A 26,090-nucleotide genomic window follows, 5' to 3' on the forward strand; every position below is an offset into this window, starting at 1 on the left:
AAGGAACTGAAGTGCCCTGTAATAAATATGTAGCAAAGCTGAGTTTGTTGTGCTGGCATTGGAGTGCCTCTCCAGTACACAAGACTGCCTGTGAGAGCACGTGTTCCTGGGGTCTGCTTCACGGCAGAATTAGCCTTTGCATGCTTACAGCAGGAGCCAACAGTGTGATGTCTTCCATGGCTGCTCTTCCAGTTGGCTTAGAAAGAGGAGGAAAGTACTTGTAATTGTGTTCAGTGCTCCCCGTGAGGCTGCAGGGACAGGATAGTGTATTCCTGTGGGACAAAAGAAAGTAGATGAGCCATTCTTCTGCCAGCCTCATTTTTTGCCCTTCTCCCTAATTATTCCTGTGGTGGGTTTCACTCCTAAGGTTCCCATTTGTGCAGGGGGTGTCTGGGGACCAGACACCAACAGAGTGCCTGTCACCTGGAAGCTGGAAGAAGCTACAGGGCCCGTGCTGTACCAAGAGCTGAACTTGAACTCCTGGTGAAGAGCTGTGACACAAGGATTAATTGATTCTTGGCTGCTTAAGGTTTGCCATTGCCAGCATCTCCTCCCCAGATGCTAAACAGGTACTGAATTACTGCGTGCAATGATTTTTAAAGGATGTTGAGGTTTTGAGAGGGAGAAAGGAGTTCAAGTACTAGGAAGTCTAGAAAATAAAATCACTAGGGAAATTGCCCTGTTGTATCTTCAGCCATTAAGAAGACTGAGAGGAGTCTTGTGCTGTTGCATATATTTCTGTATGGAGAGAAAATGAGAAACGTTTTCATTTACTGGAGAAAAGCATAAGGAGGTGGGGTGCCTGGAGGATAAAGAAAGGGAGCTGGAGGTAAGGAAGGACACAGCACACCTTGGTGGTGAGCGTGAGGAGCCCTCTGAGCCTGCTACTGAGGGGATAAATGAGATAACTGCTTATTAGTATCCTCAGATCGAAATTGGATGCTTTTATAGGTAAGTTCATATTCAGTTCAGTCAACATGATCAAAGACCTGAAAACTCTAAACATCTGCTTCAAATATTTATTTTGGGGAATTGTGCAAAGCAGAGGAAACGAGACAAATTGATTTGTATACTTGTATATTAGGTTTACACAGTGGTCAAATCAGATTACCAGTATCAATTATATATATAATACACAGCTCCATGGCTTTTTACTTGACTTCCATGTTACTTCTTCCTTTTTCTTTATGGTGAGAAAATAGCAGGTATGAGTATAATTAATGCTGCTATCAAAAGCAGGAGAGAAATTGAAGTGGAGAAGAGAAAATGTGCTTGGAAAGCACCCAGTGCTGCAGAATTTGTTCTTGTCACCGGAGGACTCTGCCATCAGCGTAAATGCAGAGTGTTTCTCTAGTTCTGAAATTGCTGTTTATAATTTATCTAGTGATGGTGGGATTTTTTTTCAGCTTTATTTTTGTGGTAGAAATAATGACCAAATTCTCTGAGCTATTATCTTACACTACTTATACTCTCCTGGTTTTTCAACAAAAGTTGACATTAGCTATTTAAAACTGAAGAAACCAGGCTATTTGAGAAGTTAGTTTTAAAAATATATCTAAGAATGGAAGTAATTGTGGAGGTACAGACAACAGATTTTGTTTGGTAGTACCTGGACGGCTCTCTGTGGGCAGGGAGTGGTGGTGTGCTGCCTCATGATTGTGGAGGACCCCACAACTTGTTCAGCTACACTAAACCAGCAGTGGAGTTGGGCTCGGCTTGTGTTAGAGTGAGCCCCCAAGCAGTTTCTCACCTCGTTCTTGCAATTAGTCTTCAGTGATCTGCATGTCTTCTCTTGGGTCTCTCCGGTCTTACTTCCAAGCTTACCAAAACAGTAGTTCTAGCATTCGTTGCCTCCAGTACCGTCACAATGCATTTCTTTATAGGCTGTGTTAATATTCCCCTTTCCTTCAAGTTTAGTGCCTTGATTATTTCTCTTCAGGACCTTTTACTATGCAGTGGAAATGGGAAATGTGTCACCTGATGCTATTTCTGCCACAGAGGCTCTGCTGCCAATACCAAATCAGTCTGAAAGACTAGAAAGGCTGCAGAAAATTCAAGTGTCTTATGAAATATGGCCTCATACTAATGAGACATATTCACTTGCTCCCTTTTTTCTTTACTTCACTTTCCCAAGTAAGTCTTCAATGTCTAAGTGAAACTAAGCCACATACAGTAAGGAGAGAACAAAGCTCCTGGAACTGATTGTGCGTTTTCTCTTACATTTTGGGAAGAAAGAAGATAAATGTAGCCTTTATTTTTTTGTCATCTCCCAATATCTGAAAGATAAGATAAACTGCAGCAGCAGTTGCACAAGGCCAAAGAAATGGTCTTGTTTGGAAACCTGAGGGTGTAGCACAACTGAAAACAAACAAACCACCAAGAAGTAATGGGTGGCAGGTGCACGAACTTGCCAAGTGCAGACCTTCTTCGTGTCCTTCAGAAAAAAGCCATCCGTGTCTCCTGAGTTCAGCACCCATGAAGATGAACGTCCTCCCACCAGGCTCCACTCAGCTTTGCTCTTCATTTGGGAGGGACAGGAGTATGTTGCCAACCCATACTTAAACAATTCGGATCCTCTAATATAAATACCTAAAACCCAAGTATCATGAATACAGGTATAGTTGTACATATGCTATTGCCAACTGACAGCTTCTGTTTTTGATAGAAAATGAAGTTGTTCAATGGTTCTTTTGTCTGGACCTGTTTAATTCCTGCCTCCTACACTCCAGCTGTCCTTTTAATGCAGCTTTCCCAGTCATCTGAAAGGCTTTAACATATTTCTTTCGAGAATTTTTCTGGTTCTGGTTTAGATTTAAAACAAGCACCAGCTGATCCTATGTTGGAAAAAGGCTGCATAAGCTATAACTTGTTGCTAAGATTCCTCTATTTATACTTGTCCAAGGTGTTTCTGTTCCCATATCAACAACGTACCTCAGTAGTGCATGTCGTATAATGGTAAATCCTTAATTTTAATGCTCTACCTCAGTGCCTGCTCTTTCGTCTTCCTACGTGTCTTGGTCAAGAGTTGCCACTTAGCATATTATATTGCTTATTGCTTCATCTATGAAGCTGTACATTGAGCTCAGCACTTAATCACTCTGAGGCTGGCTTTTCTATCCTTGGCACAAGGACAAAGTGTTTAAAAATATGTCAGCTCTTGAAAAATAAGCAAGTAGTTTTAATGCCAGGGTTGAGTGAAGTGATAATTGTTTAACATTTCACCTTCTGGTTACCTCTCAAATCTGATAATCCAAATGCTTTCTGAAATTAGTATGATTTTTTCAGCCTGATCTTGTTAGCTGCTTCCTAATTCTCTTAGTACTTATTTCTTACAGCTTTTATTTATGGCTGCAGTCGGTTCTGATCTGAGAAGTGTTCCCCCTCCTTCAGAATTTCTCTCTGTTGCTCTCATCCCTTTTGCAACAGAAATTCAGATGTGTCAAAATTGTACCACCCCTGCACTCCCAGCAGAGATAACTAGGGAGGGGTTCAAGAGAAGTTAAATACATCAGACTATCCCACAATATTTCTGTCTCTTCTTTGCTAAGAAAGTTAGGTTATCTTGCCCAGCCCCAGTCCTGAGTTTCACATCTTTTCTTTTGTGCAAAACCATCCACAAGAGAGTGGGAAGCACCTGAAAGAAAGTACTTAAAGCTCTGGGAGTTGGTTCAGAAATCTCAGACTGGGCTTGTGCATGAGGCTGTCTTTTAGAAAAAGTAATATATATATATATATATATATATATATACACACATGTTTAGAAGAGTGGGACCATCCAGAGCCTTTCTATCCAACCACCGACTGTTGTTAATTAGAGATTGAGGAGCAGCTGTCAAATAGGCATCAGGGCTTGGAGTCCAGATCAAGTAGCAGGTACGGCACAACAATACACTCTACTTCTTCAAAAGGCTCTTCGGTGTCTGAACCTTGCTTGTCTCACATGCTCAAAAATCATGAGGTAAGTAATGCATGCACTCTGAGGCTACCTGCTCCTGCATCTTTTATAATGCATATTGGTTTGTGTGCTTGTTTCTTGAGATGGTCTCTCAGGGGCCACTTGTGGTTCTTTTCCTCTGCTGCTGATGGCCTGAAATTTCCCTTTAAATGAAGACTGAGACTTTCCTGTCTCCAGCAGTTAGGAACAGGAATCCTAAGAACGATGTTGGGATCATGATGAAAACATTAAAGTCGTGAGCAATCAGGAAAACACATGAGCATTTGCTGTGGTGCCCTTCTTGGTGTATCCCACGTAGCCCACAGAGGATCCCCCTGCACTGGTCAGCTTGTGCACAGAAACCCATGAGGTAGACAGGCTGGATAAAATGGAAGTGTGCTGGCATCACTTGGGTTTCGAGTTGTAGTTTACCCTCTGTCTGGTTTAATGCAGGCTACTTGTTTATTTCATTCAGTAGACAGTAAGCTTTCTTTAAATTCAGTTTGCTAATAGACGTCTTTTGAGACGTTTTTTTAAGCACTGCTGTGCTCAGCTGCACTCCATAGGGACCTTGGTGGGCAAAATGGTTCTTGGGTAGGTGCTGGAAACGAACAGCTCATTTTTTGTGTAAATAATTGAAGATAGAAACAAGCTGGTTTAAACAATGTGTTTATATTGCAAGTGTGTCTCAGTGGAGCCTAGCTAGCACCCCAACCAATTATACTTCCAAATTTTGCCCTTTGGGGACAGGAAAAGGCTGTCAAGTGCTGGACTGTCTGCAAATCATAGAAGCCTTTGAGTTCTTCTCATTGTTAAAAGGGTCACTTACTGTGAGCAAACAACTCATAAATCAACAGTAGTTGACACTCAAAGTTTGGCAGGAGGTTTCGGAGCTGTGTAATGGCATTTGGGAGATGGATCCATAGCTCCCTGTGCCCTGCATCCGTGGGCCAGGGGGAGCGAACTGAAATGGCAGCTCTTCATGACAGCCCTTCTCTGCAAGTGCCAGGTGAGGTGTGTGGTTCAGATACCCACACGTCTTTCCCACATATTCTTTTCTTTTTGGTCATGCAAAACCCTTTTTTCTGTTTCTGCTTTAAGGAATACCACAATTAGACAAGAGGGGATAACCACAACTGTTTGTAACTTACCAAGGACTGTGGAGGGAAAAGATGGGCAGCCGGTGCTTGCTTACTGTGCAGAGCCTTGGCCGTGGATTATCTCACAAAAGAAGTGTGGACTGCCACGGGGAGTTGTTCAAAACAAGCGATACCCTATTCAGAGCCCCCTCTCAGGGTAATGCAGGGCATCAGAGCAGCTGTGAGGAAGGAGCAGGGCCACGGGGAAGGGGAGGTATTCCCACCAGCCTCGTGTGCCTTGCAGCTGAGCCCAGTAAGTGCTTCATTCATTTCCAGGGAGGTGCACAGAAGTGAGCTCTTACATTTAAAGTAAATGCCACAATCATTTTTCCCTTACCTGTTGGCATTAATTAAATGGAAATGGGTTTTCTACTTCATCTATTGTTTTGATGCCCACTCACCTGTTTCAGTCTGATTTTTTTTCCCCTCCAGCCTGTTGTGACCTCAGTGTCTCTCTCTCTGTCATTTTGTTGTCTGACTGTTCTCTTCCACTTTGCAGATCTTGGAAAAATGTTTTCCCCCAAAGGGTGTGAGGCAGCATGTTACACTAACCAACTGCCACGACAGAAACTGGCTGTGTCATCCTGCTTCTTGCCCTGTCCCTGCTTGGCTGCTGGCAGTATGCTTTGCCTTTTATCCATCTCTGCTTAGGGAAAGAGCCTTAGGGGTGAGCACAGCATGCCAGCCTATTCCTCCTGGGGCTCAGGTAAAAAGCACAGAGCCTTGCACGCTCATGCAGGAGCAGCCTGAAGTGCTGCCAGCAAGTGCCACAGCTGAAAAAAACCTGGACACGGGTGGTGCTGCCTGCCTGAGCACTTCTCGGAGGGACGTGTCACCGGTGCTTAGTCAACAGCAGTGCCAGAAGGCGCAGCACCTCCCTCCTGGTCACAGAGCTCCTAACAGTGGATGCACTGAAAGGTTTGTGTGCTGCACAGCCTGCTGCCCCGAGGAAAACGAACACGCTCTCCTGCATCCAGTATTCGGCCGCATCGTGTAAACAGACTGTGGTGATTCTCTCCGGAGAAGGGAAGGAGAAGTCTCGAGCTCAACCCTCAGTGCCCTTCACAGCTTAGGTAGCAGGGCTCATCAGGACAGCAGCTTCCCAAACACAGTGCTGCAATTATCTGATGGTATATCAGTATTTTTCCTCCCCTGCTGCCTTTTTTCTAGTTTCCTAAAGGAGCGGCGTCGGTCCTTTTAGCAGCTGCCATGTCAAAAGCATCCAGGAGGAGACTGCAGGAAGCTGGCAGTGCCTGGGAAAAATGAAGCAAAACTGCAGGGAGCCTCCTGGCTGAGTCAGTGGCTTTCTAACATCTTTCCCAACCAGTGCTGCCCACTCTCACTGAGCTGGACCAGACTCCTGGCAGCAAAGGCCCCGTCCGAGCTGCTCGCATCCCAGGCAGAGTCAGCAGGCTGACCTCTCCGGTTTGTGAGCATCAGTGCTTTCCCCTGCTCAGTGTGTGCACCTAGCCTTGCTAGTGCCTCTCCAGCTCCCTTTCTCTCCTCCATCACCTCTCAGTTGTTGACTGACAGGAGTCGTAAATAACATGGTAATATTTTCAAAATGCCTTTGAAAAACTTAACATAATTGATGTGAGCTGTGTAGAGTGAGATTGCTGGTGGGGAACGGCTATGGCAGATGTAGCAAATGGGAACCCTGCTGAGGGACTGTTGTTGTTGTCTGGGTATGGTTCAAAGGTTTAAATAGGATTAAGATATTGATGGTAAGTAACAGTAAAATAATCTTTATCTCTCCAGAACATTAGTGGTGCCATGGAGGAATACTGCATGGGTAAACACAAGCTTCCTGCAGTCTAAGTAGCCCAGCTTGAAGCTCACCCAGCCTAGCTGAGGATTTTCTCATTACTAACACTACACACCACTTATTCTGCTGCACGCTTGCTAAGGCCAGAGGCTGCAATGCCCATAAATTAGCTACTGGTTTGAAGGGCCTTGGTTGCTCTCTGTTCGTGCATGGACAATTTAAAAAGACCTTTATTTAAAAAATAAATAGCGTAACTCTCTCTTCACAACACTTCTCATCTGCAGCACTGTGACGGTGAGGCTCCCAGACTCACTGCCCATTGGTACTGATAATGGGGATGAACTGTGGGCGTCTGGTTAGGCAGTGGCTGTGAGTGCTTAGTGCCCTAGCAGTAAGTAAATACTAATAATTAAAAAAGGACAGGCTTTATGCTTACATAAACTGTCATTTGCTGGAGGGACAATGTTAATGTTATCTGATTTGTGTAGTGGGCTTTTTTCTCCTATAAAAACAATGGTTTGAATTAGAAAGCCTCCCAAACCACCCACTGTTACCCCAACAAGTCCTTTTCAAATGCATTTGCACTTGATAATATTTCGATAGATAGCACTGGGGCTACATGGTGCGTTTTTGAACATGTGGTGAGGTTTGGAGGATGCTAGGGTTGCTACCAGGTCTCAGGATGCTGGCAGAATGAAGGTCAGCTTCAAACAGTGTTTGCTGACAAGTGGTGGGTGAATTCCTGTGTGAGTGGGCACTAATGAATGTGAATGAAAGAGGAAGCATTGGATCCTGTGCCTTGTTATGGGGTTTAGTGTGAAGCAGTTAGCTCTGGGCTCTGCTGCCCGCTGGCTGGGAGGTGGCAGGGCACTGCAGGACTCTCTGACCTGGCTGTGGAGGAAGGAAAAAGCAGAGCGTGTGCCCCGCTGCAAGGTTTCCAGCCCAGTGGGCAGCCTGAAAAGGGATGAGTGATTCAAATGTGTGATGGAAACACTGCAGCTGCTCAGGGAAGGAAGTAGCGTGTGCAGGGTGTCTTGGGTGCCTAGTCTGGTTTTAACCTTGTGTATTGCTCTTTTTAAAAAAAAAAAAAAAAAACACACAAAACAACACCACACCAAAAAACAAAAACAAAAAACTACCTCACGCTGCTTTGGCACCTCTCCTTTCAGATGTTGCCAGCCTATGTTGGGCTGGGGCTTGGTCCAGCTTGGGAGGAAGGCCAGGCAAAACTGTCTTGCAAGTGGGGTTGTCTGGAATAGAGAAAAAAACATGGCTGGTGAGGGACTCCACATGCTGAGATTTAAGCTTGCTTTTGGGCACCCCATGAGACATTGAAAAGCTCCTGCACATTGGACCCCCTCTCAGCAATGTCCCAGGGCTGATTTTGTCCCGGGGGTGTTATCAGGATAACCACAGGTGAAGCAGGGAAATAAGGCAGTGGCACGAGGCGCTCGACTGTCTTGTGAGGCAGGCAATGAGCAGGCCGCGTAACTCGTCTGCAGAGCTTCACCTCTGCGGGGTGAACTTCCTCTGATCGCTTCAAAATTGTACTGATGTTTTAACGTGGAGAACAAAATCAGCCCCAAAGTCCGGCGCACAGAGACGAGAGAGGTTATTTTTAACAGTGTGGGAAGTGCAGTACTTACAAGGCTAATGCTACCTACAGTACATGCCTCGCATTTTACTCTGCAGAAGCAGAGCCCTCTTGGGTTACAGGGCTGGAGGGGAATAGCAAGCCTGTGTGCTAATAATTGCTGTGTTACTATTTTTAAAGTTCTGCCTGCATTGTTTGTATCATTGTTGCCCAGCAGTGCCTCCCCTTGCCAGGTTACTTGAGGCAATGTTGGGGTTTCCACTTCAGTGTCTGCATTGTTTTTCTTTCTCATTGTTTGCTTTTTTTTTTATCCCTTTATTTGTACATAAGTACAACTATGATCTTGTATTTATAATGATGATAATAATGATGATGATGATGAAAATAATAATAATAATAATAATATTGAAGCCAGGAGAATGATTTTGACAGTTTTTGTTGTCTGGCTCAAATCAGAGTTGCACTTGTAAAGGCATGGGGCATCCTCCACCTGCCCTTGTAGCCTCAGCCTAGCAGGAGGTGGCTTCTGTGACTCCCAGCCTGATGGCCCAATGTTTTCCTCATCCGCTTCCACACTCAAGCAGTGCTGGATGCACACGGGTGGGCTGACAGGTCATGTCATGGTGGGCACCAAGCTCCCGTTTGGAGTCCACCTGGCTGCTGCTGTGATGTTGCGGCAACAAGCAGGCATCCGCCCTGCGTGAAGCAAACACAGCAGGGGGAACAGGGTGGGCAGCTCATTTTCTGCATCATGACTGCGTGGCTGATGGACATCTGGAGAGGCAGAAGGTGCGAGAGAGGCAGCAGCAGTGGAGGAGAGAGGAGGTGGGCTGGGAGGTCTCTGCACCAGGAGCCACCTCTGTCGTCCCCTGCCATTGCTTCCATGTGCCTGGGCAGAGGTGGGATAGCAAGGTTAAACCAATACGCCACTGCAGGCTTCATTTTTATTCCAGGCATTTTTAAATTATTAATGTGCAGCACAGCAGTGACTGAGCCTGCTGTTAGGCAGTGCCTCGCAAGCCCATTTTAAATATTTAGCACTTACTAGCAAAGCAAAGCAAACAAACAAGAGTAACTAAAGTGTTGAGGACACACTTAATTTTTAAGCAGTTAAAAGCAAATTAGGCAGCACTTAGCAGGCGACAACACGAAGGCCGTCAGCTGCGTGCAGAGCAGGAGCCCCTCTGGCTGCTCCCAGCATCGCGCAGGGCTGCCTGACCAGTGCTGTGCTGGTGCAGCTGGGGCGTGATCCTGCAAGGTCAGCTCTTCTGTGGCCCCTGTTTACCTTATCTGTCCACCGCTGCAGGAGCTGGGCACTTTCTCCCACCTTTCTTCCTTTCTAGAGGTGCATCTGCTGTGGGCAGACCTCACTGTGGTATGTTCTTGCAGCCCTGGGCTGAAGCCACCTCTCTGCCAGCTTCCCTCCATCATTCCTTCTGCATGGGTGGATGTTGCCAAAGTGAACGGATAGCGAGCGCACTTCCCCCACGGCAAAGAGAAGAGAAACCATTCCTCAGCAGCTTGATTGATTGCTTATTCTGAAGTCTTGCTTATCTGATCAATACTCGTGGTACCCTATATACTTTTGGGGCATCTCACAGGCTGGTGGGTGACTAAGTAGGTGCAGGAAAGCACTGGCTTCCCAATCTGCTGGACCTAGAATCACAGAATATCCCAAGCTGGAAGGGACCCACAAGGACCATCGAACCCAACTCCTGGCTCTGCATAGGACCACCCAAAATCAGACCATATGTCTGAGAGCACTGTCCAAATGCTGATTTTTTCTTCTCCCTTTTGCCACCACAGGTGGCACCCACAAGATGATGGCCAGGAGGAATGGGCCTGGCTCCACCTTGCCCGGCTGGGGCCTGCTCCCTCCGCATGGCAGCGGCAGGGTGCTGAGCGGCTCCGGATGGTGCTGGAACAAAAGGGGTGTCAGTGAGAGCTGGGTCTGGCCAGAAGAGGTATGTCTGAGAGGAAGGATGGGGATGGGAACTAACTGCCTGTAAGAGCAAGAGGCAGGGACCAGTGTGCATATGGGGGAGAGGGGAGGAAAGAAAGGGGGAGGGAGCTTGAGGTCAAGGGAGAAAAAGTGGAACAGAGTACAGGCAAGTGATATTAGTTACAAAAAAAGACCAAATACAAAACTCAGCAAGAGCTAGAGAGCATAAAATGAGGTGTGGCTGGGGAAAACGAAGATTAAAACCATGGAAATAAAGTAAGAACGACTGGGGCTGCAGGAAGAATGGAAGGTAATACATTAACCAGAGAAAGTGCACACTCATTTACTAGCATACATCAATGCTGTATTTATTTGGGTAACAGATACACATCAGGGTTGCTTAAAAGGATTTCATGGTTCTGGTCAGAGCATGGTGAGTGCTGGCTGTAATATGTGACAATAAATAATTATAGGTGGGAAGGGCAGAGTTACTAATTATTAAGATCTCCTGAGCCTGCTCATTATAAGATGCTAGTTTCAGTTACTTACAACTGAGAAACTGACGGGCTGTAATTTTCCACACCAGCTGTCTGCCTCAGGCTGACTCTTTGACAAACAGCATTTCAAGAAGACTGGGACAAGACTGGGAGCTCACAGCAGATGGAAACAGGGACATGCAGCAAAAGAGGAGCATAGAGGCATCACTTGTGTGCCTACGGACAAAATCCAGAAGACCAAAGCCCAGCTGGAGCACAGACTTGAGGCAGACTTTAAGGGTATCAAGAAGAAATCCTGCAGGTATGTTAGCTGATGAAAGAAATTCAGGGTAAGCATGGGTCTGCTCACAGATAAAGGAGACAACTTAGCCGTGCCTGACACAGAAAAGGCTGAGGTGCTCAAGTACTTGAAGAACAGTCACAATCATGATGGACCCAAATACCCCCTTCAGTAGTGCTGGCCCATACGTCAAGGGGCAATGCCCAAAGGCTGTTCAGGAGGAACAGGAGGAACAAAGGGAGTACTGCAGCACAGGAAAGGTGTCCGAGAGGCTCTGGAGGTTTTTGGGACTGAGTTGGACAAAGCCGTGACTGACCTGACATGGCTTTGGTGATAGCCCTGCTGTGCGTGGGAGGGCGGCCCTTGGTTCTGTGGTGCTGCTGGGGAAGTTGTTGCTGTGACTATGCCAGAATAAAGTCCAGTTACTTTCTGAAGTGACTTTTTGAAGTGGCTTTTTGATATGAGAAGCTTTAGTATCTCTGTACTTTAGTTTTGAGAGGTGAAAGAGGTTGAATATTATTAGGTCATGGGTAGAGGACCTAAAGCACTGTCCATCAAAGCATCCTTTGCTCCTTAGCCCACAGTGAGAACCCAAGGTTTTCTCTTTTGCTGTTCCTCTGCAGTCAGGAGACATGTTCGAAAGCCTCGGGCAAAATGTCCCATCTTCCCTGGTGCCAGAGATGATGAAAAAGACAAACCAGGCTCAGCTCCTGGTCATGCTTCTGTTTCGAGTGGCAGCAATCAACTGTGTGTCTGAACTCCGGGTGTGTTTGCACATATTTTTCCCCATTTGACATGTGAATGTTTCTGACATGCTCAGAGATCTGATAGGGATGACAGCCTTGAAAAGAACTGGAGGAAATGACTAATTCTTCCTTCAGAGCAGGTATTAAATTTTGCTCCATACATAAATATAAAGGGAAAAAGAAAATATTGTGTAACTGCTAAGTGAAACCCAACTGCTTCATACAGTAAAGAAGGCAAGAGTCCTTTGGAGAAAAAAAAATTAAAAAAATAGGACATTACAAAGGCCATATAGTAAAAGAGAGGACCTGCCAGAACTGATGTCTTTTTCTCCCCAGGATTTGCTCACCCATGCCGTGCTCAGTTCAGGCAGGTCTGAGCAGGAAGAATCACTGCAGCAGCCTTTCAGGCCAGGGTCTCCTTTGCCCCTGACACCAGGGGAGGAGCATCTTGCTAGCAATGTGGTGGTACGTTTTTAGCCCCCCATTTGTGAGGTATGTGAGGGATGGGTGCAGGCAGACAGCCACTGTAGCTGTGTATCTTATCTGCAAGGCAGCAATGTTAGTGATGTGATGGCAGGAATTCAGAGATGTGGTTTTTAATGCAATGTGTGAGAGACACCAAGCCCAGCAGAACAAGTTCCAGACCTGGAGCCCAGCACAGAGTAGGGAATACAAACTTGCTGCCTCCCAGGGTACCACTCGTGCCCTCCCCACAGGAAGGAAAATCCTTACATGGCTTTAAAGTCAGGAACCAGGGCAGGAGAAAATCTGCAGTTCTTGCAGTGCAGGATTATCACCAGGGGAGTCCCTGGGAATCTGTGCAGTTCAGCAGATTTATATGTGACCTGGAAAAGGGGGTCAGCTACGAGCTGCCAAAATTTGCTGATGGCCTTAAATTGTTCCTATTAGTAAGGAGCAGGAGACCAGCTGTGAAGACATGCAGAAGTGGGTGCCAAAAGTTCAAGGGATACTGAAGTTCAAAGGAGGGACACTCGCTGGTTATTAAAAAAAGATAAACTCTGATTCGGGACAAGCCAGAGTTGGAATAAGTGAAGAGGTGGGACTGTCTTAGGGGAAAGAATCATACGTGCTTGTCTTATTCCCATTTTTTTCCCTAGGCATTTGCTTATGGTGACTGGCAGGGAGGGGTTCCTGGGCCAGGTGGCTGTTGGTCTGATCCCATAGGTCAGATCTTACCTCCTGGAGAGAGCAGGTCAAGGGGCAGGACTGTAGGCCTGCTACAACTTGCTATCTCACTGTAGTGTATGAAATTCTCATGCAAAACGATGAAGTGGTTAAAGAACTATGCTAAATATTTTTAAAAATATGTTTTGAATTGCTATTTTGAAATGTCTTAACTAGGTCTAAATGTTCCTGATCCTCTTAAAAGCACATCTGTGTCCAACACTCGTTTCATGACAAAACAAGCTACACGGCCCTTGTTCCAATGTTATGCAGGCAGCAAATATGGTACTTTTACTGCAAATACTGCTTGGTAAAACAATGTTTTGTGCTCTGACCTTCATTAAACTGTGTTTTCCTAGACTTTTCCTTGGGGGCTGGGTGATGAGTGTTCACAGTCCTTGTGTCATCTCCTTGTTTGAGAGTGAGAATGGGGAGGGCTAATAAAGGAGATTTTTCTTCACCCACTATGTCACATTGTTTTTTCTTCAGTATGGAAAAGAACCAGTTCCTAAGCCAAAAGAGGTCAGTTTTGCTCCATGCAAAGGAACAGCATGAGCCCTCCAATAATCATTGTGAAGGAGAACTCAACTGCCACTGCTCTAGTTCATCTCACTCCAAAGACTGTCAGGTTTCCTTTTGGTTGTAATAAGGTCAATCCAGCAAAAACTAACCTCAGAGTGAGGATACAGCTCAGGATGATCTCAGAAGACAGTAGGAATCTTCACTAAGTTTCTGTGATGGACATACAGCTGATGCAAGACAGCTAGAAATGGTCAGGTGTAATGAGGAGGTATTGGAAGAATAGGCTTAAACAGCTGTACTGGAAGGAGTACTTGGAGGTCATTTAATGCAACTGCCTGCTGAAAGCAGAGTGAATTTCAAAGTTAAGTCTGGTTGCTCAGGGCCTATTTGTGATTCATTGACTGCGTTGTGCAATTTATCTTTCCAGGCTCAGCCCTGGCAAGTCCCAGTGCAATGATCTCTGGATCACTATGTCTTAGTCTTGGTTGCGAAGAAGTCATGAATGCTGCAAGGCTGGATATTTTTCTTGTATTCGTTCACATTACCTGCTTTTCACTGGAGCTGGGATGTTGCCAATTCACTCAAGACATTGGGATAAAAGGGCAACTGTGCTGCCTGTTAGAGTTGGGAGAGTCAATGACAAATGCATACTATGAGCTGAGTATTTGCGACACTTGAGCCTGTCCTCTCTGAGAAGTGATAAAGACTGATCCCAGTTGTGTTGTGCAAGGTCAGGGGAAGTTAACAACCTTTCCTGTCCACAAGAGCTGGTTGCTGCCAGCCACTGGGTAGAACTAGGACTCTCACTGGACCCAGACTGATTGCCGTGTGTGTTTTCTCTGTTTGCCTTGAAATTGCCATCCCTAATAGAAATAACCTTGGGCCTTGCAGTCTCCATAGGTGAAACTCTTTAGAAGGCTGAAAAGGCCAGACTTTGCCCTATCTGGATCATTAGCAAGCTCCATTGCTGTTGTGGTGGCCCCTACTTCCGAAGGTAGGTTTGCCTTGTAAGTGAGGGATGGTGTGCATGTAGACAGGATCAAGTGGGTGTTCAAAAGCAGCAGACACGACTGTACCTTAAACACTTCATTTGGCTGCTTTTTGCATAGTTTGTTGATCAGGATGAGAAAGCACAATGAAATCCAAGTACCTTTCTCCCCAGTCCAATAACTTGGCTCCCCACTGAGCTCCTTCAGCCTGTGCTGGTGAACATGCTCCTGCTGTGACCCAGTCTCCATGCTGAGTGCACTCTTTGGTCCTTCCTCACTATACCAGGAGAAGCACTTGATCCTTACAGGCTCTGTAATAGTATGGGGACACTAAAAACACTACTTCTGACCTTTTCTGCCTCCTAGTGTCAGAAGTTTGGGGACTGCAATATTTCATGACCTGGAAACCCTTTTCTGAGGGGTGAACATGAGACAGCTCGGGAGGCCTGAGGCTCTGGTCTTCTAATCCTAAGTGCTAGCAGGGTGCTGGGCTTGTGCAACCAGGTCATGGCTGTGGATCTTGTGTGGCTGAGGGTGGTGGCAGGATAGCGTCCAGCCCGTTGCTGGCAGTTCCAGGCTTAATTTTGCTGTGAAGGCTCAGCCAAGAGCTCACGGGCTGGCATTAGTATCTGCAAGCTTGCTGCCACCTGCTCCTGGAATGAAAAATTAATATGCTTATGCTCTGACCAAATTATGCTGTACCCTAATTCCTGAAGAAAATGTTGATAAGAGTGCTTTTGAGAAAGGCTTTTTAATATCCTTTGCAAATGACTAAAGGAATTCCAATTAGACCTTACATGTCATTTTCATTTCCCTTGCCATTGCTGTCTAATTCTAAAAAATGCTCCCATTTCTACTGCTTTCATGTATCATCTGCTCTTCTTATTTGTCCACCCAGCCATAATCCTGGTGGGTGACATGACAGCTATTTCCATGGCAAGAGCATTACAAATTCTAATAATATCTTTCACTGAAGTAGCACTTTTATCCTTGGTAGAGCTGTGTAAAATGAAGTTTAATATACATATTTTCAGTAGTTTATGTGGTTTTGTAATCTCACATTTTGCAGCTTCTGGTTAGAACAGTTCACTTAACTTGGAGGAAAAAACAAAAGCACAACCTTTTTTTTTTTTTTTTTTTTCGCTTTTGATTCAAAAAAATCTCTCTGGTGGAGAAGTAGGATTTATCTAGTTTATGAATTGGAAACAAGGCTATTCAGTGTTTAAAAATAATAAGGAAGTGTTCCTATGTGCTAAAATAGGCTTATTTTGCTTTGTATAACAAAAAATAAAACCCAAATTGACCCCTCTGACTTTTAGCCAGTCAGCTTTGCATTTCATTACTGCTATCCCATGCATCTTCACTCTGAAAAGGTCAAGAAAACATTTTTGTTCTGAAGCCCCTACATTAAATACTTGTTTCATCTGCCACTGAAAGAAATACGACGGTTTTATTTATTTTTTGGAAGAAATGTGGCCAATGCTCAACATGGTGCTGCAGCACTACAGGCTGGTTTATGGGATGCAGTGGCAGGAGCACAAAGCCCAAGCGTAGTGGCAGGGAGGGCTTGTGTGGGCAGAATGCTAACGAGCTGCTGTGCAGTTTTCCCAAGATACGAAGGTTAACTTCTCTCGGCACTGAGGACAACGAACAAGAGATCTTCTGCTTCCTCTCCAAATATCTTGGCTTTCGAACAGCACAGATGCAGGGGGAAGGGTGCTGCTGAACCACTACCACCATTTTGGTTTTGTTTTCCTTTTTTTTTTTTTTTTTTCAGTACCTGGGATTTTTTTGTCCTTGCTAATGAAAAATACGCCCGTGAAATGAAGGACTGATGAAAAAGTATCCAATGACTTCAATGATTTCTTTGGATGCTGGCTTAGGGCAAAAATGATATTTCCTAGACTTCTCTAATTAGGTCTTTATTCTTTTCAGTGCCTGAATATGTGTTGTTTGAATTGCAAAACTCCTATCGAGGCTATAGCTCATCTGTTGAAACTCTTTGCTGTGATGTTTGTTCTTGTACATACAGGGCCTACCCTTGGCCAGATTCGTTTTTAATTGATGTTGATTGGGAATAATTTCACAGAAGTCAGAAGACTGATGCTGCAATATAGTTCAAAGGAGGACTTAGTCCCCTTGTGCATTGCTATATTAATTATAATATGCCTTCTCGGAAGCTGAGAATGTAATCTGAGTCAGTAAAATGTCCAGTGAGTCACTGCTTCATAGCCCCACCAACTTTCCAGGGGTGGCTGTGCAATTTATATTTTGTCTCCAGAGAATCTGTGAGCTCAGTCATACTCAAACCAAAAGCACTTGCATATTTAGTCCATATTTAAGTCCACTTCTATTAATCCATATTTAAGTATAGATTGCATCGTACTCTGTTGCATTACATCATTTGAAGGAAAACTTTTATTTTTAGCTGTCCTATATTTTGCAATGTGTGGCTCTGTATATCCCATAATGGGGCTGTTCCAAAAGGCATAAGTACAAGCTGCTTTGTAAGGACACCCACAAAAGACACCAATCAATAAAGTGCCACAAATGTAAAATGAATGCTCCGTGAAATTCTGGGAGAAATCCCAGCAGGATCTTTCTGCAGCTCTCACTGGCCTTGGAGACAGGCTGCAAAAAAGCTACATGTGAATGAAAAATGAAAGACCCAGTACACGAGAGTGTGTTACAATGCACTGGGGCACTAGACAATGTCCTTGATCGTGCAGAAGAGCATCTTTGTATGGAAAACCAATGCATTTTCAGTTTTGTATTGTATTTGGAAGGAACATGCAGAAACTGTAGCTGCATGAAAAAGCAAGGCAAATTACATTACATGTTCTTCAGCAAGAGTGTCTCCTTTTGATTCTTTTGTGTGGATGTTAAATGCCTCCAAAAGCACAGAAGTTATCCTACGAAGCCCTCAATCACTGTGTACCGGAAATTAGGGCTTTGAAGGACATTTAATTATGAGGTTAGAAATAACTATCGCTAATATTCTCTTTGAGATGCTTCAGTTCATGCCTAAAACAACATGCAATGTAAAAGAGACTACAAACCTCATGGCAAAGAATTTGGGGCTAATAATAATAATAATAAAAATAAAAAAGTGTAGCATATAACACCCTTGATCACAAGGTTATAAAACCTGCTAGAAAGGAATAATCAAAACTTCAATTTTAAAACTCAGAGCATTCTAGGGTTCCCCAAGGGTTTGGGTATTTTTATAGCATTTTTGCACTGCTCAGAAAAGCTGATTTCTGCCAGGAGGTGTGTACTGGGGGCAGCCCCAAAATAATGCATAAAGACCAGAGCATTTGGCTGCTTTTTCACTCCTATTTCCATTTTCCCTGCTATCACAAGACTTTTTTTTTTCTCTCTTTTTTTTTTTTTTTTTTTTTTTTTTTTTCTTAGCATCTGGCTTTGCATCAAGTTGATCAAGATAAATCTCTCTGCTATGAAAAAAAAAAAAAAAAAGAATCATTAATTCTTATTCCTCCTTGTTTTCCTCAGCGGAAGTAACACCTATTGTATACTCTAACTAGCTGTGCCAAAGCATCTCTCTGTTTCCAGCTCGGGATCCTTTCCCTGCTGTTCTAGGCCAAATCTGACATTCCTGAGGCCCTCAATTCAGTCGCCTAAACAACAGCCAGCTAATGCCGCTTGAGTGCCTGCGGGTTTCTGGCAGGTCTCACAGCACTGGCAGAGGTGGCATGGAGCCCTCCAGTGACCAAAGGGCACCAAAGGGCAGCTGGAGCAGGGTGGGTGAACCTGGGTTACTTTACCAGCAGTAGGTGAGCAGCTTGAGGGTGCAGCAAGCAGGGGAGTTGATGCTGGTGAGGATTTGGTTTTGAGTTTCTCAGGTCAGCATGGCTCCTCATCCTCAGCTGGGAGCTGTCTAGCTTAACATGGGCTCAGTAAGGTACAGAGGGAGTGTGTTAATCAAAGGAGAGAAGCTAAATTTCAATAAGCTTTCAAACCCAAACAGACCTTAAGCTGAAGGTGCAGGAAGAAGGCCAGGAAGAGAGTGGTGGCTCCCCATGAGACAGCATGGGCTGCACTGTGGGCGATCACCTCCTGGAGCAGGCAAGTGGATGACCCTGGATGGATTAGCAGACTGTGTTGTCACCTGCCTGCCATGCACAAAGGTAGGGGACCTCGTAAGAGGACTGTCACCAGGGGTGCTAGGGGAAGCTGGTGGTTGTGGTCCCCATCCGAACCAATAAATGGATGTTCTGGGGCCTGCCTTCAGGTTGGGAGGCAGGAGAATGGCATCCCAGACCTCTGCGGTAATGCTGCCTGAAATACTTCCAGGGCATGGGAGGCAGGCAAAGAGCCAGTGCCCCAGTGCACAGGCACAGAGGTAGTATTAAAGCATTTGGGGAAATGAGGAAGCTCCTGGGATAAGAGGGACCTGTACAGCCTGTATGGATGTACCATGGCTAAAATGAAGCAAAGCTGTGCACCTCTGAAAGGGCGAAAGGGAGAGGAAAAAAGGGAAAAGAGTTCAGTTGAAATAAACAAGGAAAATGAGACTGCCTGTGGTCACCCTTGGGCAGCAGTGCTGAGCAACAGAGCTTGGGAACACATGCTTGTGCCTTTACAGCAGTTCCTTGTGCCTAAAAAAATAGGAAGGGCATGCGAGAATGGCTGGGTTCAAATGGCAGCCCTGAAGCCCAGGGACACGGTGGGAGGAGGATAATCACTGGGATATGGTGTTGCCAGGCTACCAACCTTGCAGGGATGAGAAAACAGGACATATTGGCGGGGGAGTGCCACTGTATTTGAAGGATAATACAGAGTGTAACAGCATAAAAATGCTCCAGGAAAAAGAGGTGTGCTATGGAATACCAAGTAACAAGGCATCGTGGTAGGACCATACTGATGATCCCCTTTGGGATGAGGATCAGTAGTCGAGACCTGACCACAAAATGTTACATGAGATGGAAGGAGATGCAGTTGTAAGACAGACAGTAAAGTGGGTAGTTATAACCTCCATCTATATTTTGGATTGATGCCTTGTTAGGGCAAGGTGTACAGGTAAACATTTTTCGCATTCTGTGCGGCTGCTTCCTAAAATAACCTACAAGAGAAGATGCTGATCTGTGTTTGGTCCCAAGTGGTGCATGGGACCCACTTCAAGAGGTATTCCTGAGAGAGCTGCTCTATAGCAGCTGTCTAAACATGATTAAATTTCAGGGACGATAAGCCAAATGAATCCAGAACATGAATATTCAATTTCAAGAAAGGCAACTTAGTAAAAATGTGGCTTTTTTTTTTTTTTCTTTCAAAAAAAGAACAAAACAACCTTGAAAGCAGTAGTCTAGGAAGTGAGAAAATTGGAGGCTTCTCAAAAGTGCTGTATTAGAAGCTTAGGTAAATTTTGCAGTGAAATTAAAGAGGAGAACATAAGTCTAGTAAAGTGCCTTTATGGGTTAACAGGAGAGTCAAGGCTATCACAAGGAGAGGTTCAGAATTAAAAAATGGAAATGTGGTTTAAACAAAGAGAGCCCATAAGTTATGGCAGGTCAATAGTAAAGAGGCAATTTGGAGGACTAAAAAACTCTCCCCCAAAAAACTACTTAACGAGAGCCTTACAAAGGATACCTGAGCTGCTAGTAAAGAGTTCTTCAGCTGCACCAGAACTGGGAAGCCAGACACGGAGTTGGTGGGACCACTTTTCTGGCCAAAGGTGAAAGGTGCGCTCAGTGCTTCTGTGTGCTCAGTGCTCCGTACCTGAGAATATCAGTGTATCTGTATTGGCCTTCTCTGCTGCTGAGGAGATTCCTACATCCAACGTTTTCTTCACAGCAGTAAGGTTGGGAGACCCAGATCCGGTTAGACCAAGCAGGTAAGTTAATAAGTCCCTGGGTCTAGACAGCATGCAACATGGGTTTCTGAAGTAACTCTGTGGTGAAATGACTGAGCTTATGCCTGTGCAACTCATCGTTGCAAGTGGCCACAGACAGCAGACTAGTGGATTGCCACTGTAATTCCTACCTACAAATTGGGCTAGAAAGGATGCAGGGGACTACAGAGCAGTGAGTCTGATTTCCACCCCTGGCCAGACAGTGTAAGAAAGAGCAAGGTCAGTGACAGCGTGGATAAATACAGTTGGCTTGGAAAGTCTCCATCTCTGCAGTGGGATCCTGCCTTGCTCTTCTGCTCAAGGTTTATACATGCATTAAAAACACAGACTGGGGGCTCTGGCTGGCATATTGCAGCACGAATGTTCCAGATTCAGTGTGCCGACCTAGATGGACCATCGCTCTGATCTGCTGGGGTGTTTCTTTGGTCCCGGACACAAGATTTAAGTCCTTGTGAGTCTTCGCAGGTAGAATGAAGTCGATGATTCAGTGCATGGTGCAAAGGGAGCTGGTGATATGATGCTGCAGTCTGTCTTCTTTAGTGTCTACCTGCTCATAAAGCAGATAAGTGTTTGTTCTTGCTCTTCTCCTTTCTGTGCTTTCTAATGACAGTGTGCAAAGGAAAAACGAGACCTCTTTCCTGAAAATGTACAGCTCATTTCCTCAGACTGGCAAATCACCAAGTATAATTTGCCTGTTACTAACAGATCACAGTGATGTCCCAGCAAAAGTGAACTCACAGATTAGTCAGAGCAGGATATGGTGTTAATGAGGGTTTGGTTACCCAGACACTTGTCGAAAATAAAAGATGACAGGTCACAGATGGTTCATCCAGTTTTTAATGTGTGGGGGAAAGTTTTTATACAGAGGTGCCAAAAGCAACTGTGATAGAAAGTCCTTGCAGATTTATTTCTAACTAGGAGGGAGAATTGACAGTTTCATTGTGGAGAGCAATTTGTGTAATGGTGATCATGAAATGACACAGTTCATGGTGACCATCCTGGTGACAGGATGGTCAGGGAGGGTCCTAGACAACTGGAGAATGACAAGTGTGACACTTAACAATTAGAAAAAGGAGGTTGGGGGAACAGGAGGAGAATTATTTGTAGCCAGTAACTGAACTTTTTTTTTTTTTTTTAAATAAAATAAAATATATATATATATCTGAAACAGTTAAATGGTATTTTTGTAGGCACTCCTAAGGAAACAAGAAAGTCTGTAGCATCCATTATGAATCTGTCAAGAACAAAGTGTGCTAAGCCAATATAAAATCATTTTACAAGATGGTAACACATATTACAGGTAGGAAAGAATCTGCAGGAGTTGGCATTTGACATTATCTCAGATACTGTAATAAGTAAGCTAGGGAAAAATGGTCAAAATGAAATCGTTGTACTGTAGGAGCAAAACTTCTTCAATACCCATTCTGTCAGGTGGTGTCAGTGGTTTGTAGCCAAAATGAAAGGACAGATCAAGCAGGATTCTGGGTGATATGTATTGGGTTTTCTTCCTTTTTGGATCCAAAATGGCCCTGGTAAATTGAAGAAATTGCTGGTAAACAAGAAGAGGGAGGTCAGTAGGAGCAGGTGCAAAGTACTGCCCTGAGGTAGTCAATAAGTGGGAGCAACCAGTGTTTGCCAGGAGGTAATCAGTCTGCATGTGCAGAAGGTGATGCAGGTATGGGGAGGGAGGCCAGTGCCAAGGGAGTAGTCTCTTGGAAAGGTCTGGGGATTACAAAGGAGCCCAGGCTGAGCAGGAGCCAGCACCTCCAGTGGGAAGAAGACAAAGCTTGCAGTCAGTGTGAGGAAGAAAGGGGCACACAACTGGAACCAGCCAGCCACCTGCTGCTTTGTCTGAATTGGTCAGGCCTGGGCTAGGGCTTTGCAGCTCATTTTGGGCAGAAAGACTGAAGAAAAATGAGGAGCACCTGGGAGGGTGAATGTGAAGAAATTGATTTGGAGGGCTAGAAAACATCACCTGCTGGGTTGAAAGATAGAAGTTAGTCAGTCTAAAGCAAGGGGATGGGAAAGGTAGGTGGCTGATTATGTGAATGGTTGAAAGGAAGAAGAGAATAAAATATTTCCATAATTGTGGTGGCGAGGGTAAGAGTTAGTGGGTTTGACTATACTGGCAGTGTGGGAGAGATGATTCAATTCAGACATTAGGATACTCTTTCTGAAATAAGGGATAGTAAAGGATTGGGACAGATTTCAGAGTGACAATATTGTCAAGGCTTTGTCATTGGAAATGTTTAGGATTTAGCTACTCTGTCCTGGAAAAAAAAAAAAAAAGTACAATCAATCCTGTGGGGAAAAAATCATCCTGAAGTTCCTTTTTCTTCCTGTACTGTGTTGTTCTGATTTTGTACTTTTAAATTCAGAACCTTTCCTGAACTGTTTTTCCTTCTTTTGTGCTCATAACAGCCTTGAAGAATAGCTCATAAGTAAATAGTTCAGGAACTGGAGTAGTTTTCGGTAGTGGTTTTCTGGGTGCCCCTTCTTGCTCTTAGGATTTTACCCTTCATATGTTTTAACCCTCATCTATTCCTCTTACCCTTGCACTCTGTTCTCCAGAGCCAGTATGTTTATTGGCAGGGCATTTCTCAGTTCCTATGCTTGCGCAGCCCCATTACCTCTCAAGCACTCTGCTGCCCTCAGGGCTGCCCTGGCCAAGCAGTGGAGCAAACCAATATGAACAGTCAGTGACAAGGGGCAGATCTTCATGCCATCCATAACCAGGACTGTAGCTTAGCTGTTTATCCATCTAACTTCCCTTCTGCTCAGACATAAACACGGCAAAGGCTGTTGTGTGTTCATCAGTTTATTCCCAAGGTGACGTTTTTCCTTTGCTAGCCGGCATATGCCCACCCACTCTCCCTGTCCCTCTCAGGAGAAGCTGGTCAATGTGTTCATCTCCTGCAGGTAAGTGCTGAGTCTTCCACAAGTCTTGCTGTTATGAGATGGCTACAGATATTCCACCATACTTCTTCCATCACCATAACCTGGATTTTTTGTCTGGGAAAATTATCTCTAAATCTCTTCATCCATTTGGTTCTGCTAGGGCTTATGAAAGGGCTTTCAGCCGTGAGACACAGGTAACATGTTAAAGTTTCAGGTGGACTATCAAAAAACTATGGAAGTGTGTCTCACTACTCAGACTTTGTCTTTCTACTTGAAGCATGAAATATGAGTGGGACTGATGCTCATGAGCAGAAAGTGCAGCAGCTCCAGGGGAGGATGAGCAGACAGCTGGGCAGAGTGTGATCAGGAGTGATTTTTGATCTGCTGAAGGCCGTAAAAATCTCACCTCTGTCCTGAATGGAAATTCACTAGGAGGTAGCCTGTTCACCAGAAAATCCTTCCTCTGGGGCCATGAAGGGCAGCATTCTCTATTAGGCTTGGAGTGGGCTGGTCAGATACATTGCTGCTGTTCTGGTGGAGAAGCTCTTTTTGAAAGGTGTGTGTGGGCTGGAAAGGGATTTCATTCTGCACTTGGTACATTTGTGGGGCAGCTACTACAGGAGGCAGGCCAAAATATTTAGCAGAGCAGCTCTGAATGGAGAAAGGGCTCTGATGTAGATATATGGCTGCATATGCTTAGTCTTCACGCTGCAGTGGTAATGTTCATCAGGGTGCATGAACTGGCTCGGCAGATGCTGTTGTCGTGGAGAGAGCATTAACACCAATGCCCTCTTATTTCTAGCTTAGATCAATGATTTCAGTAACAAAGGAGGAATTGGTGCTTACCTATTGATATTCTGCTGTGGAGAGAAGTATGAAAGACAGATGATAGAGCTTGATGGGCAGTGACATTTAGTTTCCCTAATACATGTAAATGCAAACTAATTATATTCCTCCCCCAAAGGCAAGCTAAGAGATCAGGTGCCCGAGGGAAAGTCTTGTCTCCTTGCACCCTAGTGTGCACAGAAAACAAGTTGCAAAGGACCTGAGCACCTGGGCTGCTGCTGGTGGGGATGGGGAACTGTGGAATGGGGCCAGGATGAGGTGGGGTGGACGTGTCAATGGAGCTGGGAAGATGGGAAGCAGAGAGGCTGGATTAGTGTGAGGTGCTGTGGAAGGGAGTAGGGCTTTTCTGTGCTCTTCTGGCTGTTTCTGGCTCTGGGGGAGTGTGGCAGTCAGAGTCAGTGGAGATTAAATCACTGCATCCTAGGATCACCAAGGAGTATTTGACGTGAGTTCTGAGGCTGAAATCCTTATACAGAGCACAGCTGGCATCAAAACATCCACGTTTGGGAAAGCAAGAATTATTTCTGTGTTGCTTAGTTCTCTGTGACAGGGAGCTTGCTTACTTAGGTCTTAAAAATAAACAATTCCCCCTGCTTTGAACAGCATCATTTTAGTGTAAGGTACTTTCCTCCACATAACCCTGTTGCTCAACGAGGCTTTTCTTTTACAGGTGACATTTTAAGTTTACTGTGCAAAAGGCATGTTAAGGCATTTTCCCCTCTGATGTTCATGATTTAATAAGATTTACATTGACTTGGTAAACCATTCTGTGGACTTTCAGCACTGAAGCCTCCTAATTTATTTGTTTATTTTTTGGCTTGAGAGGGGAAATACCCCAGATCACTCATGCGTTATAACAAGATGTTCATTCAGGGATTTCAAGCAAGCAGGCACCCCCCTTCTGTGCTCTTGCTTTGATTAGCACCTATTACAATACTTCTGTGCATGAATGCGTTACGTCTTCCTCTAGCCCTTGAGAGTCTAATGTTGCTCAGGCAGTGCTGTAAGAAAGCACTGGACCTTTTCTTTCAGCGTGTGCACTGAACTAGATGGCAGTGATTTACAGCATGCCTTAGAAAAAGTAAGAAGTCAAGGGACTCTGTGGATTGCATTCATAAAACTGCTGGACTGGCACTTCGTGGTGCTCCCTTCTGGGCGATCTGTTGCAGCTCCAGGCATTACCCTTGCTGCTGCAGATATCATCCCATGTAATTTAACTGGATCTGCTCCTGCGCAAGGCTGAAATCTGCCTGTTAGAAAGGAGACAGGCTTCAGAGCTTGGATCTGAATCCAGCCCCCTCCTCCCTTCAGAGCAGGGGCTGATGCAGGAAATGGGGGCACGCAGCAAGAAAAAAGCTCCGTACAGCAGGGGAGGGATCTGTGTGCTATATGGATGGGTAGGAAGGAAGCAGAAACAGCCACTGATCTTGCATGGGAATTGATGCATATCCAGAACTCTCTGATCGTTGACCTTGAGATGCACTGAAGGAGCCTTGAGGCTTTTTCTTCCAAAGAGATCGCATAGCAGAGTAAATGGGCAGTATATTTCTGTGCATATTTCATTACATCCAGACAGATGAATGGTGCAGCAGCTTCTACCAACTTAAACCACGAGAAATGATACAAAGTTTGTATCACCTTGTTGGTTGCCTTTAGCTTCTCCCTTTTTGAGTTCCTGTATCTTACTTATTTCTTCACTAAATGCTCTGTTGCACTTCCCAACTGAGTTGTTGGGCAGTTCAGTGCATTTTTCATGATAACAAGAACAGTGTTTTAGACTAAAATATATGCACTGAAACCATCTGAGCTATATATTGAGTCGATGACTGCTAAATAATTGAGGCTGCACTTCCCTGCATAGTTAGTGTGAGTTATTCCGAATTC

This window comes from Aythya fuligula, chromosome 3, assembly GCF_009819795.1.
Source record: "Aythya fuligula isolate bAytFul2 chromosome 3, bAytFul2.pri, whole genome shotgun sequence".
In the NCBI taxonomy this organism is placed as follows: Eukaryota; Metazoa; Chordata; class Aves; order Anseriformes; family Anatidae; genus Aythya; species Aythya fuligula.